Here is a 23231-nt window from a genome sequence, read left to right on the forward strand (position 1 = left end):
TAACTAATAATTGCAGAGCATTAACTTGGAGTCCTGGTCCCAAAAAAATTTTTTTCACCAAAAGGGTTGTCAGGCTCTGGAATGAACTACCCAGGGAGGTGGTCGAGTCCCCATCCCTGGAGGTATTTAAAAGAAGGATAGATGAGGTGCTTAGGGACATGGTTTAGTGGTGGGATGGCAGGGTTAGGTTAAAGGTTGGACTCAATGATCTTAAAGGTGTTTTCCAACCAAAGCGATTCTATGATTCTATCCTCACTCAAAATGCTGATACCTCAAGCTCTGAATTTCTGGCCGTGTCTCCACTGCACTTGGACCAGGCTTCTTTTGGGGCCAGACTCCTCTCCAAGCACGGTGTGCCTGCAGACATGACCCCAGTCATACCTGGAGCCCATAAGCCAGCGTCCCTGACCAGACTGGCTTGGGGGTGAGAGTGCTGCCAGGCACAGCCAGGCAAAGCTGCCTGTGAGACACGGCTGCGGCAGGAGGAGCCTGGCACCTGGGCACCGCTCAGCCTCTGCTCGCTCTCACAACTATCCTGGAGATAGTATTTTTCCACTAGAAAAATATTTCCCCACTTCCTCTCGACTCACACGTTAGACTATGCAGAATGGGAGCCCATTCTCTTTCACAAGCACTTTAATAAGTTAGTCATTTATTTCCTTGTACTTTCACCAGTCTTTCTGTCCTGAGATAAAAGTGAACAAAGAACTTTTTTATCCCTTTTAAAAGCTGTCAGTTATTTCTTGCTCAAGCTACTGTTCCACTGATAGTGATAAAAAGTGGGAGGAAAAGAGGATGAAAAAGGCACTAAGATGGGCTTAAATGGCAGCTCGCCATTTTGTCTGTAAAGGGGAGGAAACACAGAAACCTGTGAAACATTCCTCTGACTAAATTTATGTATCTCGATTTAAGAATTACCACTAGGGCCATGCTGGGAAATGAAGAGGTCTGGCCCATGGAGTTCAGACAGAGTTCACACCTCTGCTATAACCTTTGGATTGAAACATCTTATTTTTCCCCCAGTAATCCTTGGAATCTTACCACACTTGGATTCATTTTGAGCAAAATAGACAAGGAGTCTCCCCATCACCACGCAGTGCACTGAGTGCAAGATAAATCCTGATTTAAAGACATGAGAGAGAATTAGAACACAACTGTAAGAGATAAAAGTACTGGTGAGAAGAACATACATGATCCATCAACAACTCAGTGGTAACCCCAGGCCACCTTCCAGGTCTCCAGGCAAAGCAGGACTCTGGTACAACTCTGAGGGCCCCAGTGTCCATATGTGTAAAGCTACTCAACAGCCTTCCGAACCCCAAATAAGTGTTAAGCTCCAGCTCCATCCTGACATTATCCCTCATCATATCTCTCTGTATATTCAGTGACCTGAAGAAATAACCTAAGCCATGTGCCACAGACATTGTGATCCTTCCTCAGTGTAAAACCTGGTTTTATTGTTGCTATTGCAATCCCAGCAGAATCTGCCCCCACCACACACCCCTCACATCATTTCCCCTTGAATTCCTTTGCTCTATTCACCTCTGTCTCTGTTTACTGCTTCTGTATGTGTCTTGGCATCGGACACTACACACAATAAAAAAAGACTGTGGAATTTCATTCTCTTTTATTTATTCAATAAATCTCAGAAAGGGGTTTCTTTATAGATAGGAAAGCTTCCTTAAGGAAAGGTAAGAGGAATACAGATTTACTTATTAAGGAATCAAAAGTTGCAATAATAATGCATAAAAAGCAACAGCTCCTGGGTGGTATAACACACTATTGGTTTTATTATGGTATATTCCATAACCCTTCTGATATCATAGGAGTGACTTAAATTAAACCAGCTGAGGGTCTACCTATACTTTTTAAGGGGCTTTAAAAAGGTACATAAAAGTCTAACCATACGAGATGTCTGTAATCCATTGACAAAACAAAAATACAGTGAAAGTGCATGCCTGTAAGAAACACTGTACACGCTCTGCAGACAGCTTCCAAACCACAATATCTTAGCAGCTTTCATTTTCCAAAACAAAAAGCAATAAACTATATAATACACTGTTACACTGCCAAAAGGGTTTTAACAATTATGGTTAGATAAGCACAAACACATCCAAAATTAATAAAGTGGGGGGGGGGGGGTGTTTGTATATGCTTTAGACCAACCATGTTCTTTTTTGTCTTATCCACAGGGTAGAAGAATTACTAACACTGTAGTACACCACAAGTAGGGTTTACAGCCAAAAACTTAGTCTATTGTATTGCAGCTAAACTAGTTCTGGTTTGGCTATTAGGTTTTGTTTTGTGGGTTTTTTTCATCTCAAGAAAAATAACAGTGCTAGCCAGCTGCTCATTTGAGGCATGTCAATGATGTATTACTTGTTTTTAAAGTAAATGGAAAAAGAGAGGTGTCAGTTCAATTTGAAACATAATCTGAAGTGAGAGTGTGTATGTTAACCATTTTGGTTTTGCCAAGTGTGTTCTAAAAATGTGTCTAAAACATTGGTGGTGCCTATTCATTCTTTCAATCACTAACACAGACCAGACCAGTTCATAAGATGCTACTGCTAGCAATCCGTGTCGAGGGAAAATACACTGTGATGGTTGGCACAACAATCTGGCCTGAGCTGACACATATAAAGTAACCAGAGTCAACTTGACTGTGGCTTTTATTCCCAATTCTACGTTTGCACCTTGGACATAAGGACACTGATGTGCCTGAGGATTTCTGGCTATCACCTGTGACTGAGTGGAGATGGGTGCTCAGCTTGCCCTCATCTGGTGAATGTTATATTAATAATTTCTTTGTGATTTGGACCAGAACTCCAAGTTAATGCTCTGTAATTATTAATTACAGCTAAAAAAGTTCTCTTTTTATGGGAGATTGTGAGCCGAATAATCCCATAAGTTTATATATAAAGTCCTGTTAAACCTCACCAATAAAATTAATGCAAAAGGTGATGCACTGCACAGCTTGTCCACCTCAAAAATTATTGTACTATACGCCAGTGGAAAGACTTAGCTCACACTTCTGTCTTTCATCACCAAACTTATACTCCCACCAATTCCCCTTTACTTTAGATCACCATGTTTGATTGAAATGTTGCCTGACCTTGAGCTCCACCAAGCACTTGCTCTCCTTGGCTAGCCAGGATTTGGGGGAGCAACTGAAAGAGCTACTTAGTACTTTTAGTCTTGTTCATCCATAAGCACTGCTAGGAATCACGAAGTTCAAATACTGATGCCTAATTGACCTTACAGCTCCCAGTGCCCCAGCCAGCACAGCTGAGGAGAGTGGTGTTTTAGAGCTGTGAATGGTATCACAAACTGGAGTGACGAACTCTGTTGCAGATGGTAACATGCAAGGTAGAAACACCCCAGTTTGTTTTTCAAAAACTGGTTAAAATTACCATTAAGAAACACCTTTTTTTTTTTCTATACCCAAAACATAGCATTGTACAGTGCCATGTTTTCAACTGAAAGCAACACTTCAAGGGGAAGCTTGAGGATTCAGCAAGGGCAGGTCAAATGAAAAAGGAAAATTGAAGGTCTTTCTATGATATTCTCCCTCATGTTTAAACTACTATTTTTCTTACTCCCATCTCTTCCTGTGGTTTTGCTGAGGCAGTTCTTGGTGGGTGGGAAAAACATCAATAACATTTTCTAACAGCCGAGACCATTACACCATTACTGGGGTGGCAGAAGCTGACACACATACCCACAAACCATTACCTTGAGTTTGCATCTCCTCAGCTGTTCCTGTTCTGCTCATATCCATGATCTATTAAGACAGCATGATGTGAAGCAAGGAGCTTTTCCTTGGTGCAGGTTAATGCTTCATACTGCCATGCCTGGCATTTTTGTTAATGGGTTGTGGCTGGAGATCCCAGAAAGACAGTGCTACATACGGGTCACACACTTCTCTACAATGGAGGTCTATGGTCAAAACTTAATTAATAGTATGACATTTCTGGAAGTAGGTAACTCTGTAACAAAACATCTTTTAGTCATAATATAAATAAGCTTTAGGAGCTTTAGATGTCTACATTCCACTGCAAGCTGGGTCTTTAATTCCCCTAAATTCTTCAAAAATCCTTGGCCTTGTTCATGCATTAATCAACATCATCTCTGTCCTTCAAAAATTTGCAACTAACTAAGCCCCTTAATTTGGAATTAGCTCTCACTAATGCAAACGAAGACACTAGGAAACCTGACCAAATTTTAATCTGGGCCATGTGATAAATTCACAACTGTTTATCAGAAGATTGCTGCTTGTGTAATTCTTAGAAATTGAATCCAGCTATTAGGAATAGGCATTAATTTCCCACGAAAAATAATCTGAATTTATAGGCCAAAGTGTTGTTTTTTAAGAACAAGTTAAACGTGGTTCCAATAAATTTTATGTTCTTTTAAACTGCTTGATGTCAGACTTAGTATTGCAAGTCCTAGAAATAACTACGCATTTAAAGCTCTTTCTTCGACCGTTAAAGCATGGGAATAGTTAAAGTACACTTACTCATTTTTACTTACTTAATCCTTCTTCTGATTTCTTAAAAACAAGAAATTGTATTTATGGACCCAAATAAATCAGTAGGCAATGGGCACATACATGAACATGCTCTAAATTAATATGTTATTAATTTCTAGTGTAGGCAAGGAAGTGTAAATATTGACATTTGCCAGCCGGACGAGCTGAGACCTGGCCTTCCATTATCTCACAGCAGAACCCGCAAGCACACGCTCACAATGTGGAGCCCAACATAGGATTTCAGAAAGCATTAATTGACATAGTCTGGCAATCCAGGTCACTTCTTCCAGGCAACTCCACAAGTTCCTTGGGAAAACACCTGGCAAAATGTCCCAAACTAGTTACCTATTGCATTTAGAATGGAATTCTGAATGCTGTGGAATAGCAATATTCATAGCCCTGTGCTTGGTCACACAGTTTTGGTGTGCTGCAGATATAAATGACAACCTCCTTTCACGCGGTCTGCCTACTGCGTGTCAAGTGCTTTACTGATGTAAAAAAGCTGCCTTTCTATGGGTGTGGCAGAGTTTCACATATCTTTGGCAGACCAGGCAGGTTTTCTTATTCTGGAACTGCTGATGTAAGAGAAATTATATAAACAGAAAGGATGGAGAATTACGGACATAAAAAGATGGGGAAATTAAGAAAAATATAAATTGTTTCTACAGGCTTCATATGATGACATTTCAAAGACAAAGGAAAAACTGGTGTAATATTGCCTACAATATTACCATCAAAAAGATGATGAAGCTGATCTGCTGAGGGGTTTTGACTCCCTGAACACTGAAGAGAATTCCAAATTTTGGAAGCACAGAAAAATTAATGGTTTACCACAGATAGCTATGACTCCACAGAGACTCCACCTTTTCTTTTTGATAGTGGACAATACACTATATAAAAATAAAACCAAATAGACATAAAGATCTTGAAACCAGTGCAAACAAGTATAGACAGCATATTCTTGTTCCTAAGTTTATCCTAAGGGTCCAGGTGACAAAACTAGGGAAACATTTGTTTCAAGAGGATTAAAATCATGAATTCTGCTCAAGCATCAACCTGCACCATGTTTCTACTGAAAGCAGAACAAAGTCAGAGAGAGGTCACAGTCACTGCTTATTTATTTACTTGTATATTTTTGGAGGTAAGGAGGAGGATGGGAAAGGGATTGTGGAAAAAAGTAGCAAAGAATGACACACACAAAAGGAGCAAAGGGGTAGCTAACTTGACATTAAAAGGAATACAGGCTGGGTTTAGAGAAAGACTGTAAAGACACCATGGGCTAGAGGAATTTTTTCTGTTCTCGAAGTTTGTGGGATTTCCTGTTTGAGCTCTGCATCTTCCCCTGGGTTGCTGGCAGTCAGTTTTCTGCCGTTAGCTGCGATTTGTTCCTCTTCACATCTGATACAGATTCTCATTCAGGACTCAAAAGTGTCAATGTTTTTAGCCTTTCTGCTGTGTCAGGAGAAAACCTGCTGCATCCCACCTAAATGAGTAGGACTTCAGAGAGCCCATGGGCTCTCCTGGAGTGCAACTGGGGTGAGGAGATAAACAGATGTGCAGCAGACAACAAGGAGGAGTTTGCTACACAGATCAAAGTACTCAGAAGCGGCATCACTAACTCATAATTATTACAGCCCTTTGGTATGAAAGGGAGACCAAGTATTTAAGGCAGCATTTTGCAAAAGGTTTAAGTGTGTGTTTAGCTTGCAACGCTGAAGTCTCACTTGAATCAGATTTAAGTGTATGTCTTGGCATATGCATTGTGTGGTGTGATGTGAATATTTTGCAAATGTTGATGGTTCTGTGCCCATAGAAAGGCTAGCAGAGCAAAAAGTATCCTCCACCTATACAGAGTATGGGTATCCTTGAAAGTTTCTCATTTGAGATTTGCTTTCACGGATGGAAACATCAAACATAATATAATCAACCATAGATGAAACAACATATGATAAAACCCTGTGCAAACGGAGATGAAACATGATTTCTAATAAACAGTGTGCTTTTGGAAAATGTCCTTACACTGCGTGATAAATGCCATGTGCCAATTTTGTATATTCCTACAAACCATAATTTTCTAGAGGTAGTCATTGACTGAAGGTCTACAGAGAGGACTTTTTTCCGTGCTTTCAGAGAGATGAAGTATTTTCCTTGCAGAAACTTCTGGGTACCATGATGTGTTAAAAAAGGTCTCTTAAAAATTATTTTCCACTTGGTGACAAATATATCATGAAGGCTCTGCGACCAGCTAACAATGATCCTACTATTACTGAAGAGGAACAACCGGATGGCACACAGATGACCTGACCCCAGGTTAAGGAAGCACGTTGCAGACAGGCATTCCTCTGCAACAGGAGCCCAGGCCACCCATACCAGATAGGCTTGAGGTGATGGGGGCACGCCTTAAGCAAAATTCAAGAAGTAAGTCCCTACTTCACTTTCAGAAAGTATTATTCTATGTTGTCTCATGGCTGATGGATCTCCAACCACCCCAACTTCTGCCTGCCCCCCATCCCCACAAGTCCCTCTTCCCCAAACCCTTTTAGCCATACACCAGCTCTACCCTTATCACTGTTTATATCCCTGTGGCATAGTCTTACTTACCTGTGTCTTACCACAATCTTCAAGCACCTCTTGTGATGCCAGAGTGTCAGAACAGTCTCAGAAGTTGTTTCTGTGGGCAGGGTATGGCAGAGGAACTTGCTAAGAGGAGGACTGGATGGGACAAGACTAAATCCTGTAGCACTCAAACACATGGGGCCTAAGCAGCCATTTAAACTGGTTGAGCTTTAGGCCAGCTTTGTGTCAGCATTTCATTTTTCTCATAGAACAGATGCTTGTTTTATGTTGTATCTTCCATATTCTCCCAGTATCAAGCATTTCGCAACTCCGTCCATGACAAATAAAACCTGACAGAGTTCAGTGCATGGGAGACAGATGTAAATGAGCAGCATTGCTTTGACCAGCTGTATCTGGCTGAGCCTCAGCAGCAAGCTGTCTGTCAGACTCTGCCATTAAAAAAACCCCAACCCTCACATCTTGTGGCCCGGTGTGTGTCTGTGTGTGTCTGTGTGTGCGTGTTCGCTGCAGAGGCTTGCGCTGGAATAGCAATCATGCTAAACGGGGAAGGCGAGAGCCTGTGATGGAGCAGCTGCTGCAACTCAGCACAGCTTCATTTAGCTTCTCCTCCTCCCACAGCAAATGCTAAATCTACCCTGCTAAAGAGGAGTTCAAACCATGAAGATATTGCCCACAGAAGAGGATTATAAAGCCCTGTGACGAGCCTGGAATGAAATTAAAAATAGCCTGTGAAACGAATGTGCTTTTCTTAGTCTGCTTGGGGAGGTTTCGTGAAGGAAGTTTTGCTTCTCAAAGCAGTACGTGTAATCTCTGATGGATAGATCCCAAGTTGTCCGCTGCGTAACAAATGGAGATGGCTGTTCAAAAGGAATGTGGTCGCCTTGTCTGGGGTCTTTTTTTGTGGTGCCGGAGCAAGGGGACTGTGTGTGTGCATGTGAGTATATGTGTAGGAAAAGGAGGGCTCAGCCAGTTGATCAGATTTCATTAGGTTTCTAACTGCCAGCTTTAGGCTAGTGGTTTTGGAATATTACTTGGGACCATTTCAAGTATTTTCAGCTTTGAAAAGCAAGTTGTTGTAGTTTCTAATTAAAAGAGAGGAAAAAAAGGCCCCTCTGTCAGTTAATAAATAATGGCCATTGACACTTCAGTTCAAAAAAACAGGAAACTCTGGAGCTTTCCTTTCTCCCATCTCTGCTAAGGGCTCCTGGCAAGAGGCGGTGTCCCCAGCAGAGGACCACCTGCGGCTCGGGAGCGGCCAAGTTCTCAAGCTGAGATAGAGGAATTTTATACATGACCACGATGTCCACTTCCACTCCAGGCCATCTTGAGACCAGATGCATCTTAACTTTCAAGATACAGAAGTGGAGGGTGCCAGATTTACAGTATAAAACACCTTCTTTTAGCATTACTCAGTCTGTGGGATCTCTGGCTCCTTATTTTATCCCTCGTAATATTAGAAAAGAATATAGATCCTGCCAAGTTTAGTAGTTTCATGTAAAGCACTGACAAATAACCTTAGATGGTAAATTCCCTGGGAGCTCTCTTATGCCTGCAAAGTACCATGCACACTCCTGCTGAAGCATGTATAACATAATTGCAAGGCTAGGAAGAAGATATGCTTAAAATTTCTTTCAGTTCTTGCCTCATTTGTGTCACTTATTCCATGATATTATGAATCATGCTATCCATCCACTGATGCCAATAAGAAGGATGGATTTTCAAGTATATCTAAGCACAGACTCCCTTGCTTCGTGGCAACATAGTTGGTATGGGTACATTTGTAAGGGTGCCTACCACAATTTTATTCCCAAAAGTGTGGCAGCTACGCAGATCCAAAGGCTGCTGAGGGCTGTTAAGTCAAGTGAGATAAATTGCCCCATAGATGGTCTTATCGCTTTCTGGTGCCTGCAGAAGAAGCCTAGGCAACCAGCTCATACACAGTGACTATTACTTATGTGCCTAAAATCATATGAGATGAATCCAGGCCCTCTCCCTAAGTTACTATGGAAAATTCTTACCCTTGCCTAATAACATCACAGTTATTTCATGTAGCTATTTGAGTGTCTTCAGAAAGTTTGGAAAAGAGTAACACCTTCATATCTTCTCCATATAGATGGAGTCTGAGATCATACATACCCGACACTGCTAAACTGAAACTACAGATACAATTCATCCTTGATATAATCAAGGGAATAGGAAGTTCATAGGACTGGTATCTACTATCCTCGTGCTATACACTGTCCTGGAACTCACTGTATGTGGGTGTCTGGAAGTTTTATGTGTAGAGATCTGCAGACACTATAGGTGAAATTAAAACCTATCACTAAAATTAACCATGGCTAGAGAGAGCATCACACTCATGATTTTTCTGTGGCTCATGTGAGTGTAAGCATGGCCAGGAACAGCTAAGCTGAGCCTTGTACCTCAATATGAAAATGGTGGGTTAGTAAAAATTTCTCTGGTCTTTCAGACACTTTTCTTCTCTATTCTATTTCTGTGATAATGATCCAAAAATTTTTGGAAGGGTCCCTTCATAGAAGTTTTACATGACATCAGCTTTTCCTGTGACCAGCTCAAAAAACAACCCTAAGAGGTATATATGGAAACAATAAAGACCTACTGTTTTTTATGGAAGTATAATGCCATCCAAATAAAATCCACCATTTATGGAAACTTTCATTAAAAACATAACTCTGAAAGACTCAGTACTAGTAATTCAACAAAAAGAACCCTTGTTTTCTAATGTAAGTGAGAGTCCTGTAATGTCAGGGTTATCATAAAAAAAAAAAAAAAAAAAGCTATTCACCACACATCAGAGAGAAGCTTGAATGTGAAGATAATGAAGGACAGATGCTATCTCAGGGAAGATGCTGAGCTTAAGATTTTTTTGTGTTGGATGTTTAAGAATAGGTGGTTTATGCATCATATGCCATTGCAAAGGTACATATATATGTATATATTTTCATTATATTCAGTCATATACCTGTACTTTACAGGGAATACAGAGCTTCTTGGGCAAGAATGAGCTTTCCATCAGCTGCTGACAATGTGATAAACTGTACCCACTCTCTTTCATCTGTCCGAACATTTTTCAGCTCCCTGTACCAAATCCTCTGCCAGTCGCAGAGCACGTTTGTAGGAGCTAGGAGAGGCGAGAGCAAATCTTCTTGCCCCGTTGACACGGGGAAGAAATGAGGTCTCAGGGTGCTCTGTGGGTAAATGGTGACCGGGGGGGGAACTCGTTGCACACCACTGCCAGGGGAATCACAAGCTCACCTATGTGGAGAAATTCAGTACCTCTGAGGGAATTCAGTCCCAGCTCTAAAGGGTTACAAACATGAGTGGAAGAGGCTCTGACAACTCCTAGGAGAGCTGAAAGTAATTTTACAAGATCCCAAACCCTCATGCACACCTGGTTGTCCACTGTGGTTAAACTACTCTTCTGTATCTTCCACACATGGAAAATTAAGCTCAATTTATCAGAATTATCTCAGTGTAAGTACAAAAATATGATTGCTGAATAAGTGGCCAATAGAATTCTGGAATAGCGTCTAAAGAATTAAATGCCCTTTGAGAAATATACTTATTATTAAGGTAATGATGCAATAGTAATTCAGAAAAGGGGCAACAGCATTAATGGTAAAGTTCTATCATGAATAAGGATCTGGCCCTAAAGCAAGACTAAATAGTCAGCTTTCAGCATAGGAAGTGATTATTAACGTCTATTTTTAATGATCTGAAAAAAACCCTACAGTGTAAAAAATGAGATGTCCTGGTGTAATTTAGATCAGAATGACACGTACTCCTGGAACTGTCAAACTGAGGATCAAAGACGGCTTGCATTCATTTTAGATGACTAGCTTGTTTGTTTTTTCTGATGTTTTCAATTATGTTATTGAAGCAAAAGTTTTCATTTTAGTTTTATTGAGTAATAGAATGCCTACTGTGCTTTTAAGTGAGAAGAATTAGTCTGAGTCTCGTAAACCATTATCTTTGGTGTTTTTCGGTGCTCAGACCTGCTAAAAACACAGCTGCTATGTATCATCTGCTGATTTTTTTTTTTTTTTTTTTTTTTTTTAAATACTGGTGGGGAACCCTGTGAAAGGGTCTTTAAAACATTTAGCAGGGTTTTAGATAACTAAGTTACAGAGCATGGCTATCATGTAAGCACTCACTGCTTACACGATAAGTACACTGGGTTTGGTAGGTAATACCTTGTACCCACTGTAATTGCTTGTTCTTGCAGATTGCAGAGTAATCCAGAAAGAATTCTATAGTCACTGCATTAACAGAAAACAGGAGAGGTTGCAATGTGTACATTCCTTCTCTGATAACACAGGCATAACAAAAAAATTAAGTGAGTAAGTTTATTTCCCACATATTACAGGGTGGTTGTTTCAAAGCAAAGACATCAGACGTACTTGCGTGGAGAGCAGCCCTGGAGTAGCACGGCAAGTTCAGACAGGTACAGATAGTAGCAAAACATATTTACTGCCTTTCAGGTGTACTAGCTGAAAGCTTAATGTTGACACTACCCAGCCCTTTTTAAGGCTATTCCAGAATAGGGTGAAATATATTTTGGCCTGCCCAAGGTATTTAAATTTTAATATTTTTGGGGAGGTTTATCTGTGGTATTTAACACCTGTTCTTTTATCAGTTTATTTCTTTAATTTGTGTGTGGTACTTTATCAAACACCAATCATTTTTTCATAAATAAATTCTCTTAGTTTTTCTGGTTATATAACCAAAATTCTTAAATTTGCCTATGGAAGGGAAACACAATTTATTTAAGGAGAATGAATCATTGTTAACTTTATTCACTGATGAGGTACCGTTATCAACTTCAAAAGTTCCAGGCTGGATCTCAGAAAGATTAGGTGTAACCTACTATTGATTCTTAATTTATTAATTAGAAAATGCTAGTTTCATGTATCCCTTGACAATAGACTTCCTGTGATATATTTATACATCATAAAATAAACATAGAACAGGAAGCAAAATAAAAAAACCTGTGCAATAGGAGCGCAGATGAAATCCAATAAGCAGCTCAGCTGCAAAAAATAATTCAATTAATTGCATGCTTACAATTTACTCCATCCCAAAATATTTTTACGCTTTGAAGGAGGACTGACAATTGTATTCAAAGAAACAAACTTCTTCACTCATATTTGCGGCATGCACGCAAAACAAAACATTGATGGACACTTGCAGTGGCGTGCTTGCAGCTGTGCCACGAACAGCATGCTACCTTTGCCAGCTCTTGTTTTGCTTGTGATCACCATAAAAGATGCAAGGCACACTGCCATGACTGGTGGGTCAGCAAAGTATTTTGAGAATAGCTTAGCTGCACTGGTTCAAGTGTACTGCTGCCTTTCTGCTGTACTATGGCTAGCAGGTTCACTGGGGCAAGGCACAGTCCTCTCTCTCTTTGGATAAAGGGAATGAGCAATAGCAAATGGATCAGGGAGCTAATGTCCTGACAGAGTTTACCTGAGGTCAGCTGAAGCTTCTGCTTGGTACACAGTCTAGGAGACCGCATTTTCTTACGAGAATGTGAAGGGATGGGAACAGGAGAGAGAAATGTGGATAACAATGTTGAGGAACCCAAACTATTTTCATTAGTATTTGTCGAGTACAAGAGGTTCTGGAAGCCTAACATCACTCCATTTTTTAAAATCAGGCCTTCTAAAATTAAAATATTGCAAGCGTACCAATCTGATATTGGTTAGCCATAGTATTGCTAACAATCACCTCATACCTCAAACCTTGGCCAAGGGTTTCTATTTGCACAGAAAAAGGCTGGCAGTACCCACAGCTTTTGCTTCAGGCTAAGCCTCTCAGGTTGTTTTCCATGTCTTTCATCTTTCTAAATGCAGTCTTTTTATAAGGTTCACTTATTTTATTCTTTCCATATGTTTTCTACTTGGCTTTTGCACAACCACCTGATGTTGTGGGGCTGGGTTCTGCTCCGGGTGCTGTCAGAGAGAGGGGTGGTCTGTGTCCCACCTGGTGCCCCCCCCAGCCTTGGGGGCTCCCAGAACTTTCCTCCTCTGGGCGCTCTACTCCGCTGAGAAGGCAGTATCACCCTTGCTGTCCCTGCAACCTCCAAAGAGCCACTAGAGCCATCACCCTGCCTCCTGTCTGGCCTGAGCACATATGGGAGAACGGAGTTGCAGTTTCACAAATGGGCAATCCTCAACAGCCAAATTAGTGCCAGGAAACTGAGAGTGCACTTAAATATCTGAAGGCAGGGAGGCTCAGAAAAGACAGATAGATGCATGTGAGGCAACTTAAGATGGCCCACAGTGAATAACCAGGCAAGGGCAGGGTTTAGATCTTTTCTAAAAGGTGGCTCATCCCCAAATTTTTGAGTTGAGGGACAGAGGATTCCTTTAACATACAATACACAGCCACGAATCCTTTTCAGCAGTAGGATAGATGCAAAAGTTTTGTTTAAAAAAGCCAAGAGAGGAAGGCTGTCATTGTGGCTGAAATAAACCCATCTATTCCTTATGTCCAAGTCCTCCTTACACCTGATTTAGAGCAAGGCTTTGAAATAAAACTGCATTCCTCCCAAAAGTGCTCCCTTACACTTAGATTGTAGAATAAGCTGAGCAAAGTCTTAGGCTGCTTGTTGAAGGTGATCCACTTTGCGCCATTAGTAGTTGTATGAGCAGAGGCTGGGATCTAAATACATTTAAGTCATTTTGACACTCTGTCCAAGCTCAATGCATATTTAAGTATTTTTTTACACAGTGGGACAAGAGAGACTGAGAGGGTATCAGAACTGAAATTGTCTGCCTTTGCAGTGGTTAGAGAATCTGGGTTTAAATCCCACACAGAGATCAGGCAGAGGAAAGATCTGGATCTGGATGTCCTCATCCTACCTAAGCCCTCTCAATACCGACTTCTCAGTGATGAAGGACAGAGGAAGAGTCAGGCTTTATTTCAGTGTGTTTTGCTTGAAAAGCACCCCATAGGCTCCATAAAGGAGTTAAGAGGGAAGACATGCTAACATATTTCTGCAACATGCTAGAGCTTAGTCACATGTTACACACTTACAGGTTTTATGATGTCAGGGTTTAGCCAGAAACATGCAAGAACTTAGGCCCTGAAGATTTTAAGCATCAAAGGTAAGTCAAGAAGGAGTATGAGCTGAATGGACACACGGGTAAGTTTAATCAATCTCTCTGAACTTTGCTAGCTTGAATTTGTAACAAGAAGAAAGATGTCTTGATTTGCAGCCACTTGCTCTAGTGAGAAAACTACACTGCACAAAAATCCATTTAACCTCTGGCAAGAACTCTTGTGGTTTTCAAGGAAGAGAAAAATTCTCAGCAGGTTTACGGAAAGGCTGGATCTCCTCATTTGAATTCTTTGGCTACCATATGTTAAAACTATACACACACAGCCTCTCTTGAAAAAACCACAATATTGAAAGCCACATAATTCAGAAGCTAGGAAATGGTAGACTTAAGGGCTGTCTTTGTGACCATAACGCAACTGTTTTGTGCATATGCATTAAGGCAGGATCCCAGATCATCCTTGCCTTGTCCAATGCTCAGCATGGTTGGTGTGTCCCTAATAAGCAGGTATTAAAGAATTTGTTTTCTCTCTGTGTTTAGTGTGTGGTCCACAGATATATTTACTGAAAACTGTTTAAACTAGTCAAGACAGAATTAGGTTTTTTCCTTGCCTTTCCCTGTGATCCTCAGGACCATAGCATCTATGTGGGATAGTGTCTGTGTATTTCCCAGCTCAGTGGAAGCTGGGAGCACACAGCAGGCTCTGGCCTTGCGTCTCTGAGTCTCAATTGACAGGGTATTGGAGGACCTGGCCTTCTTCAGCAGGGCTGTTTCATCATCATCCTGTGCACTTAAGAAGTTATCAGGTCTTGGAAGCAATTAAATTAGTTAGTAAATATCCCTATTGTCATATATACAGGGTGGAGGTTGCTAAGATTACTCTTTCATATGGTTTGGTTGGCAGCCTTAATAATTTCATCACAGCTCAATAATTTTCCAGCTTGTTTGGTTTTTGGGACAAAACTTTGAGACATAGCTGGTCCAGCTTCTTTTAGCTATTTGAGGATCCCCTTGGGACAATTTTCAACCCTAAGGTGCCTCAAAGGAAGTGGTCTCCACATCTTCACATAGATAATAACGCTTTCACAGGTGACTCTTCTGCGGAGCTGCCAACAGCAATGGGGCAGACTCTCAGTACATGATAGCTTCATAGCTGCCACTCATAGCACCTTCCCTCAACTTCAGCAAAGAAATTTTCATCATAATACAAAATACTCATCAAGCATCAGGTTCAAGATCCCAGCACAGATGAATTTCTTGTCTTCTCCTGTTGCTTCAGATCAGCCACACCCATTCCAGCTATTTGATTCTTGTGAAATATTTTTTGTGAACCTTGAGCACATGATAAAAATAAACTCTATGGTTTCTTTTGTTTCTGATAAATCTTTTCATGCGTGCTTGAAGTACCAGATACATCCTATAAATTTTGCTCAGTACTTTCCTTGACAAATGATGAGTGGACTTCAAAAGGCAAAGAGATTTTACATCTTTAAGCACCAATCCAAAGCAGAGATGCTCTGAAGACCCCACAATTTTGTTCTGAAAAATATTTCTGAAGGCATTTGTGTTTACCAAGCTTAAAAAAAAGAGTAGTTAAATTGTATGGTACATCTCATTTAAAAACAGAAACCTGTTGCTTCTTCTTCAGTGTTCTCTCAAAAAGGCATGAAAAGAGTTGTTTCCTCTGGGCAGCTGAGCTCAGAGTACAGCTGGAGTTCCCTCCTCTGCCTGTGGTTTTTGATATCTCCTCTGTTCCTGTTTTTAATACATGGGCAAACTTAAGACAAGGGCATGGTAAATATTGCCTTGCAATTAACCTCAGCCTGTGGAATCACGGTGTGGTTTGAAGAAGGGATGGCAGTGTGGCCTAACCAGAAATGGTTTCTCTTGGTTTTTCTGGCTGTCTTCTGGCCTGAACTCGGGAACCAGAGTCATGTAGGAGTTGTTAGCATGGGGTTGGAGGGTTTCACCATTATTTTCTTCAGGTCAAGAGTTTCACCTATTAACTTCAACTTTTCCTGTGGAAAATCTTGTGCCGGTGATTCACAGAACAGAAAGTGAAGGGATAGACTAAAAGACATATCAGGTGAACTGTTTGTTATGTACCTGGGCTCTCCTCTGCCACTATAATTAATTCCCGTGTAATGAAAACGATGGTCAAACTCACATGGGAGAACATCAGACCCCTGCTTTTATGCTAGGAGAAATTCAGGTACACTTAGAGGGTGTAAGAACGTGCCTGTTGCCTGACAATTCTCAGGTCTGTGCTGGTAGAATTGTTGGTGCACGTTTTGGTTTCCAGTTCTTATTAATTCTTTCTTCTGTGTCCTATGATGTATCAGACAGATCAGCCTATAGTATTGGCAAATGCAGCCAGTTGGTTCCTGCATCTGCCTGAAGCAACTCTGTGGGCTGAGTCCCTTCCTCCATCCCATCGCCGAAACCCTGAGCACTTGGGGGAGATTTGCCCCCTTACAGAGACTCTTTCCTGAGGGCTTCTGTGAAGTGAAAAAACATCTACTTGAGGGTCTGGGCTTACAGACTTTATTGGTTAAGGGGGGCGATTCTCTGCGTTCACCATAAATCACTCCTAAGTGCTGCAAATTACTGGCAATTAAAGCTGGAGTCCTGTGTTTCCTTACTTCTTGCTATGAAGATCTAATGAAGAATGAAGCCATGTTTCCTTGCAAATGTACAGGGAATGTAAAACCAAGCTGCAGTTTGGGACTGAAACAATTGTGTGTCTTACAAGAATTTTGGGAAGCTGGGCTTAATCTGAAATTTTCCCCATAATAATTCAAATCATTTCTCTAAGTGACTCGAGTGACCTTTTCATGGCAACACTCATGTTGCTATGGCAAGGTTTGTATTAATATTAAAAGGTGGTGTCAGACCGCATGCCTCCACTGAGACACACAAGCACTTGAAGGTGGGAAATCTGCCAAGATATTCTACACACTTAGGAAAAGGAATGTATGGTTAATCATTGTTTTGCTCAGAAGGAAGCCATGAGAGATACATTTGTACCTTATCTGCACCACTCTTCAAGTATCAGAAGAGACCAAGGCCCCAAATAGCACAGAGTTGTTTGCAAATATTAGAAAAACTTTTGAAAATACAAATGGCTTGGCAGGAATTTTACGTAATTACAGCTATCTAGGTTTACCTAGGAAGCAAGACAAAGCTCAGAAACATATATTTTTGATCTCAGTTATGCCTAAGAGGCTTCACTGACTTCACTGGTTTTGCAGAACATTTGGAATGTCAAAAGCCTACGAAAGCAGAAAATAGGAAAAAAAAAAAATGTAATTATCCTATAAGGTTCTTTTCAATGTTTGAGGATCAAATACTGCTTTCTTAACTCTCTACAATCCCACATTTAGGAAGAAATATTTTTCAGCATTACTGCTCTTTAAACTGAACACTTTCTATACCCTACTTTCTTTAGGTTTACATGAACGCCGGCCAGCATATGTGGTTGATCCATGGATACATTTCAAGTAAGTTCCATAAGCAATAAAGGGTTAAACAAATACCAGATTCAGTTAATTGTTTTTGAGAGCCACAAAACCTGATTTTGAGTTTGGCCTGGAGGCATAACTCTGGGTATTGCCCAGACCAGTGGTGTGATGGATGGCAAACACTTCTGTATTTGTAGTGGCACAGTGCCCAGCCTTTATATTGTCTGCTTCCTCCTCTTCACAGCCCACAAGGTCTTCAGTTATTTTTCAAAATTACAGTCCTCAAATGATACCAGAATGCCAGACCATAGCTGAGACATACATGTCTCCAGCATACCCTCTTATTTTATGGGAAATGTCAGTCTCTAGATAATGAGCCCCAATAAGCTCTAATTAGCAGAAACCCTTGTTATATCCATAATAACAGAATGGTCAATTGTAAATCAGTAGGTGAGGTCATTATTTTCAGACTCTTCCATCAAACACCAAAACTTCATAGCTAAAAAAGCAGAGACTTCTTACAAACCACTAATTCTCATTCACTTCATAAGTAGCTTAGCAGAGTTCACATGAACATATGAATCACTCTCTTTACCTTCTTTCATCAGTTTATTTTATAAGTCTTCCAAAGAAAACTCTTTCATAACAATGAATTATAAGGTAATAAACTTTCCAGTATATTTTCATGTTATTATTGTTGCAAAATTAAGATTTTTTTTTCCTTACTGTTTTTGAGGAAGTGAATATTTGGATTGTGAATAACTATTTCAGTCCCATTAACGATAAAGTTCAGAATCCCTTTGACTACTTCAAATGAACAATTCAGCAACTTTACAAACCAGTAATTTCTGCAGACATACTTGTGGGTGGCAACAGGGATGCAGGTAAAGAGAGCAAACCTATTTTATGTTTGGGAAACCGAATTTAACCACTTTTAACACTTACTGAGCAGCGAGGCTTTTTTCTTTACTTTGACACTATTGGGTGAGAATGGATTTCCTCAAGAATTCACATGCACTTAAACCGTGTACCATCTAGAGCACACTGAGGACTGAAACTCTTTTTAAATGCACAGAACAGATGCAACAGAGCCACTGACTAGCGTGATTCAGCTGTGGCTTGTGGAGAGCCAAATAGGTCTGTGATAGTACCGCTGGTCCCATATTTATCCTATCCTTGAGTTTTCAACTATAAAGGCCTACTGACATCATCTGCTGCATTGATTTCTGTTATGCCTCACTAGGAATTGAAGAGAAATCACAAAAACAGAGATTATAAAATTAGCAAAAGACAATATCAATGAAAGAGAATGGAGGGTGAAGTCTACTGGAAGTTTTAATGCCTAGAAAGTGCATATCTGCATACAAAATAATCCTTGCTGTAACAGCATTACTATTGGAGTTTAAGCCTCTTACAAAATTTATTGATAAACAATAACTTTTGGCAACCTACAGCTTGTGAGGAATACATAACCTTTTCATAACCTATGAGGAGATTCAGTATGATATAATTGTTTCTAATATCGTGGTGGGGGGCAGTTCTGCATCAGGATTTTGCATTGATGATTAATAACAATGCTATTCAATAAAGCTTCACTAAAGTGACTTCTGCTGATCAGAAACCTCTCTTAACTGGAATTCACTGTGCATTTCTACTGCTGTAATGGTGGAGGAAGCAAACTTACAAATTATTTGTTTTCAATAAGAACGACAATAAAAGTAATATGCAGCAACTCTTTAAACTTTCACTTTAAAACTATTTTTAAATTATATACAAAACATCTGCTACAGATATTCAGCTATGTGGGACTGTCTTCCAGATGTGAAATAATGTTTAGCAAAGGATAGAACAAAAACCAGTTATCACTGAAGCAGGTCAAGAGGGAGGTCTCTGGATTAGACAGATCTACCAGCGCTTCACAATAGGCGAGGGGTTACGAAATAAACATGTGATCATGGTCAATATAACTTTATTTGCCTTACAACTGGGGTACTTAACAGGCCACACCACTAACTGAGACAAGCTGTGATTCAGCAGAGTACACTGTAAATAACAAGCAACCTTATCCCTACAATTTTTGTTGCGAGTACGTTTAACTTGAAGAGCTTCTGTGATGTTAACACAGAGATTAATTGTGGTGTTTAGGCACAGCTCCATCGGGAGTCACGCCTTCACTGAAGGAGTTGGAGAGATGAAAATACTTACCAGGACTCCTGAGCATGCAGTGTGGATTTGGTGTGTGTACTAGCCACAAGCCTGTGCTTTGTTCCTCTTGGTGGGCTGGTCCCTTCCCAGGGGGACCATCAACACCTTCTGTGAGCAGAAACCAGTAGACCCCAAGACTGAAGGCAGCCCCTACTTTATAGCCGTGCTAACTAATGTCACGCTTTCTACAAAGGCTTTCTCTTAAAATTTGGGCTTCCAGCCACATCTTTAAACTGCTTATGTATCCTTTCCTCTAGAATTAACCGTTGCCCTTTGTTTTCTGATTCACTGGCACATCTGTTTCTTCTGTGCTGCTTTTAGGGACTTTCAACTTTTCTCATACTGTGTGTGCAGCCATTGATTTTACTGCCATTATTACAGAGTTTATTTCTTGCAATAAATGGGTGTCAGAATTTTAAAAGGGCCACAGCTTCAGAAGCATTTTAAGATTCTGAGATCATCCTGATTCAATCTTTTCCTGTTCAGAAGATAGTGCAGACCAGGGCTGTCAACTGACCCACTAAAGCTCACAAACTTTTCATTATGTATTGGTGGTCCCAAAAGTCATGTGAAGCTGTAAATATTGCATGGTTCCAATGTAACCTTTTCTGATCTTGAGATCCAATGTGAAAACTAAATGAAAATATCAGGAGTGATGAGGTGAAGGTTCCCTTTACCAAAGCTAAAGAAAGTGCTTGTGTGGGATCATGAAAGGAAAACTTCTGGCTGTGCACTCTTTAGCGGTGCACTGCAATAACGAACAATGGTAAAACCTTGGATTCCAATAAAAACCACTTTGATCTTTGCTGACAAGCAGAGATATTCTGTGTCCAGATACATAACAATGAGGTTGTAGTAGAATTCCTACTATGTTCCTCCAGAACTTTTCAGTCTGCCTTACAAACATTTAAATGAAAGGGTCAGCCTTCTGGAATTGCTCACCATTTGACAGCTTTGCATCAATTCAATATTTAAATGCCTCTTCTTTTCAGGAAGGTGTAATATGTTACAATGGAGAACCTAACTGACATCAGTCAAATAGAGGTGAGAAAAATAGACACTGTTCTTCTGTGCTGTTTTGGCTGGGAATGTTAATTTTTTTCTTAGTAGCTAGCATGGGCTATGTTTTGGATTTGTGATGAAACCAGTGGTGATAATATAGAGAAGTGTTTGTTGTTGCTGAACAGTGCTTACATGGATTCAAGGCCTTTTCTGCTTCTCACCCCACCCCACCAGTGAGGAGTCTGGGGGGGGGCACAAGAAGCTGAGAATTGACACAGCTGGGACAACTGACCCCAACTGACCAAAGGGAGATCCCAGACCATATGACGTCATGCTCAGCATATAAAGCTGAGGAGACAAGAAAGAGGAGGGGGACGTTCAGAGTGATGGCGTTTGTGTTCCCAAATAACCATTATGTGTGATGGAGCCCTGCTTTCCTGCGGATGGTTGAACACCTGCCTGCCCATGGGAAGCGGTGAATGAATTCCTTGTTTTGTTTTGTATGCATGCGCGGGTTTTGCTTTACCATATTAAACTGTCTTTATCTCAATCCAGGAGTTTTCTCACTTCTACTCATGTGATTCTCTCCCCCATCCCACCGGGGCTGAGTGAGAGAGCAGCTGTGTGGGGTTCAGTTGCTGGCTGGGGTTAAACCATGACACCTTCTGATAGATTAATAGATAACGTGTGCATTTTTCCAGTTTGAGGTTTCAGGCGTTCCTGTTCCACCTGTGTTCCCACATGATTCTTGATTTTGTGGCTCCATATTTTTTTTATATTCAGCCCACTTCTAAAACAACACAGTATCTTTAGTCCTACTTCCCATGGTACTTCAGTAAATCCACTCCATGGTTTGTCAGAGTAGGATGATTAGGTATTGTTCATGTATTGAAGCACCAAGTAGAGCTAGTTTTAATGTTTGCACAAATCTGCTTTGGCAGAAGGCCAGAAAAAAGGGAAGGAAACAAGCTCATGACCTCCAAGCAATTGCCGGCAGCTCTTTGGGGAGGCTGCTGGGTCATGATAGTGAAAAAGTCATCACTATAGGTTGTGGTATTTTTGTCTCTGAGAAAAAATTGTATTTTCAATTTATTAGATTGTTTTACTTATAACAAGAATGCTGTTACACTTCTAAATAGAATTTTAAAACAAATTAAAGTCTTGATATATAAAGCAGATATCATCTGTATCACAGTGCTTCCCATTCAGATCCTGGTATCTGAATACGAGAAGTACAGGGTATGTGGCTTCAGATCAAAATGTAAGCTACTTCTTCTTATACAGCTTTTGACCTTTTAAAGTTGACTGCTGGACTGTGAAAATATATTCTTGCAAAACAGAATCTGTACACCTTTGCATATAATTAGATAAGCCAAACTCTTGTTTACCCAAGGAGAAAGAAAAACAACTCCCCAAAATGCCCTCCCTCCCCAGTTCAAATGAGTCATATGATTTCTAGCAACATCCTGGTTTTATTCAATGTTCCATTTGTGTTGACTAAGGCACCAAGAGGTCAAGTGACTTCAAGGGTGGTTTTCCCATAAAGGCAGAGCCAGCAGCTGTCTAATGGAGAAAAACATAAAAGCTGAATAATATTGGTTGACACTGGAGCATTTAAATAACTGTGGGCTGGGAGCAGATGATATTTTCCCATTTTCCCAGAGCGGCTAAGTCTTTAGAGAAGTTGCTAGTGAGATGGCTACAAGCACTGGGCTTTTCACCAAGGTGGCAGCAGTAGTTTTACGTTTCTGAGCTCAGATCTCTGATCTCTAGGCAACACAGTTCTGTCCATAAACACTTACCTGGTCTGCACCTATCTTCCTGATGCCAAAAGAACTTCAAAATCAGTTTAAAGAGAAGATAGACTCATCACTCCTCATAAAATATTAAAATCATGCATAAAATGTAAAAAATCCAAGATGGAGCTAAAACCTTTTATTTGGACTTACTTTCTCTTTGATTCTTAAGAATGGTGCTAGACACAAAAGAAGTCAGTATTTGCCAACATCTGCTGCATGGCAGAGGCTGAGGTAAACAGCAATCCTTTTAGCCTGAACAGAGACAAAGTCTCTGTGTGGATGGTACTGTGCAGAAGGGGTTGGATCAGTCTGGTGCTGAACTCCTGGTCGGAGGGCGAGGGCTCCTGGTGAGTACAGAGACAAGAGACGGGCAGCCCTGCTCTCACAGACGCTGCTCTGCTGCCTTCCCCCAGGGCCTGCTAGTGAAACCACCTCCAGTGCTACGTGGTGCTTCATCAACACAGCTGAGATAGCCCCTGCCTGAGTGAGAGCTAGGAGCAGCACTCTCCCTTATGTATCATGATCTGAATATGTTTTTTTCTTATGCACATCAGTTGTGGGTCGCATCCCACTG

Source organism: Egretta garzetta, unplaced genomic scaffold, assembly GCF_000687185.1.
Source record: "Egretta garzetta isolate BGI_Z169 unplaced genomic scaffold, ASM68718v1 scaffold844, whole genome shotgun sequence".
NCBI lineage: Eukaryota > Metazoa > Chordata > Aves > Pelecaniformes > Ardeidae > Egretta > Egretta garzetta.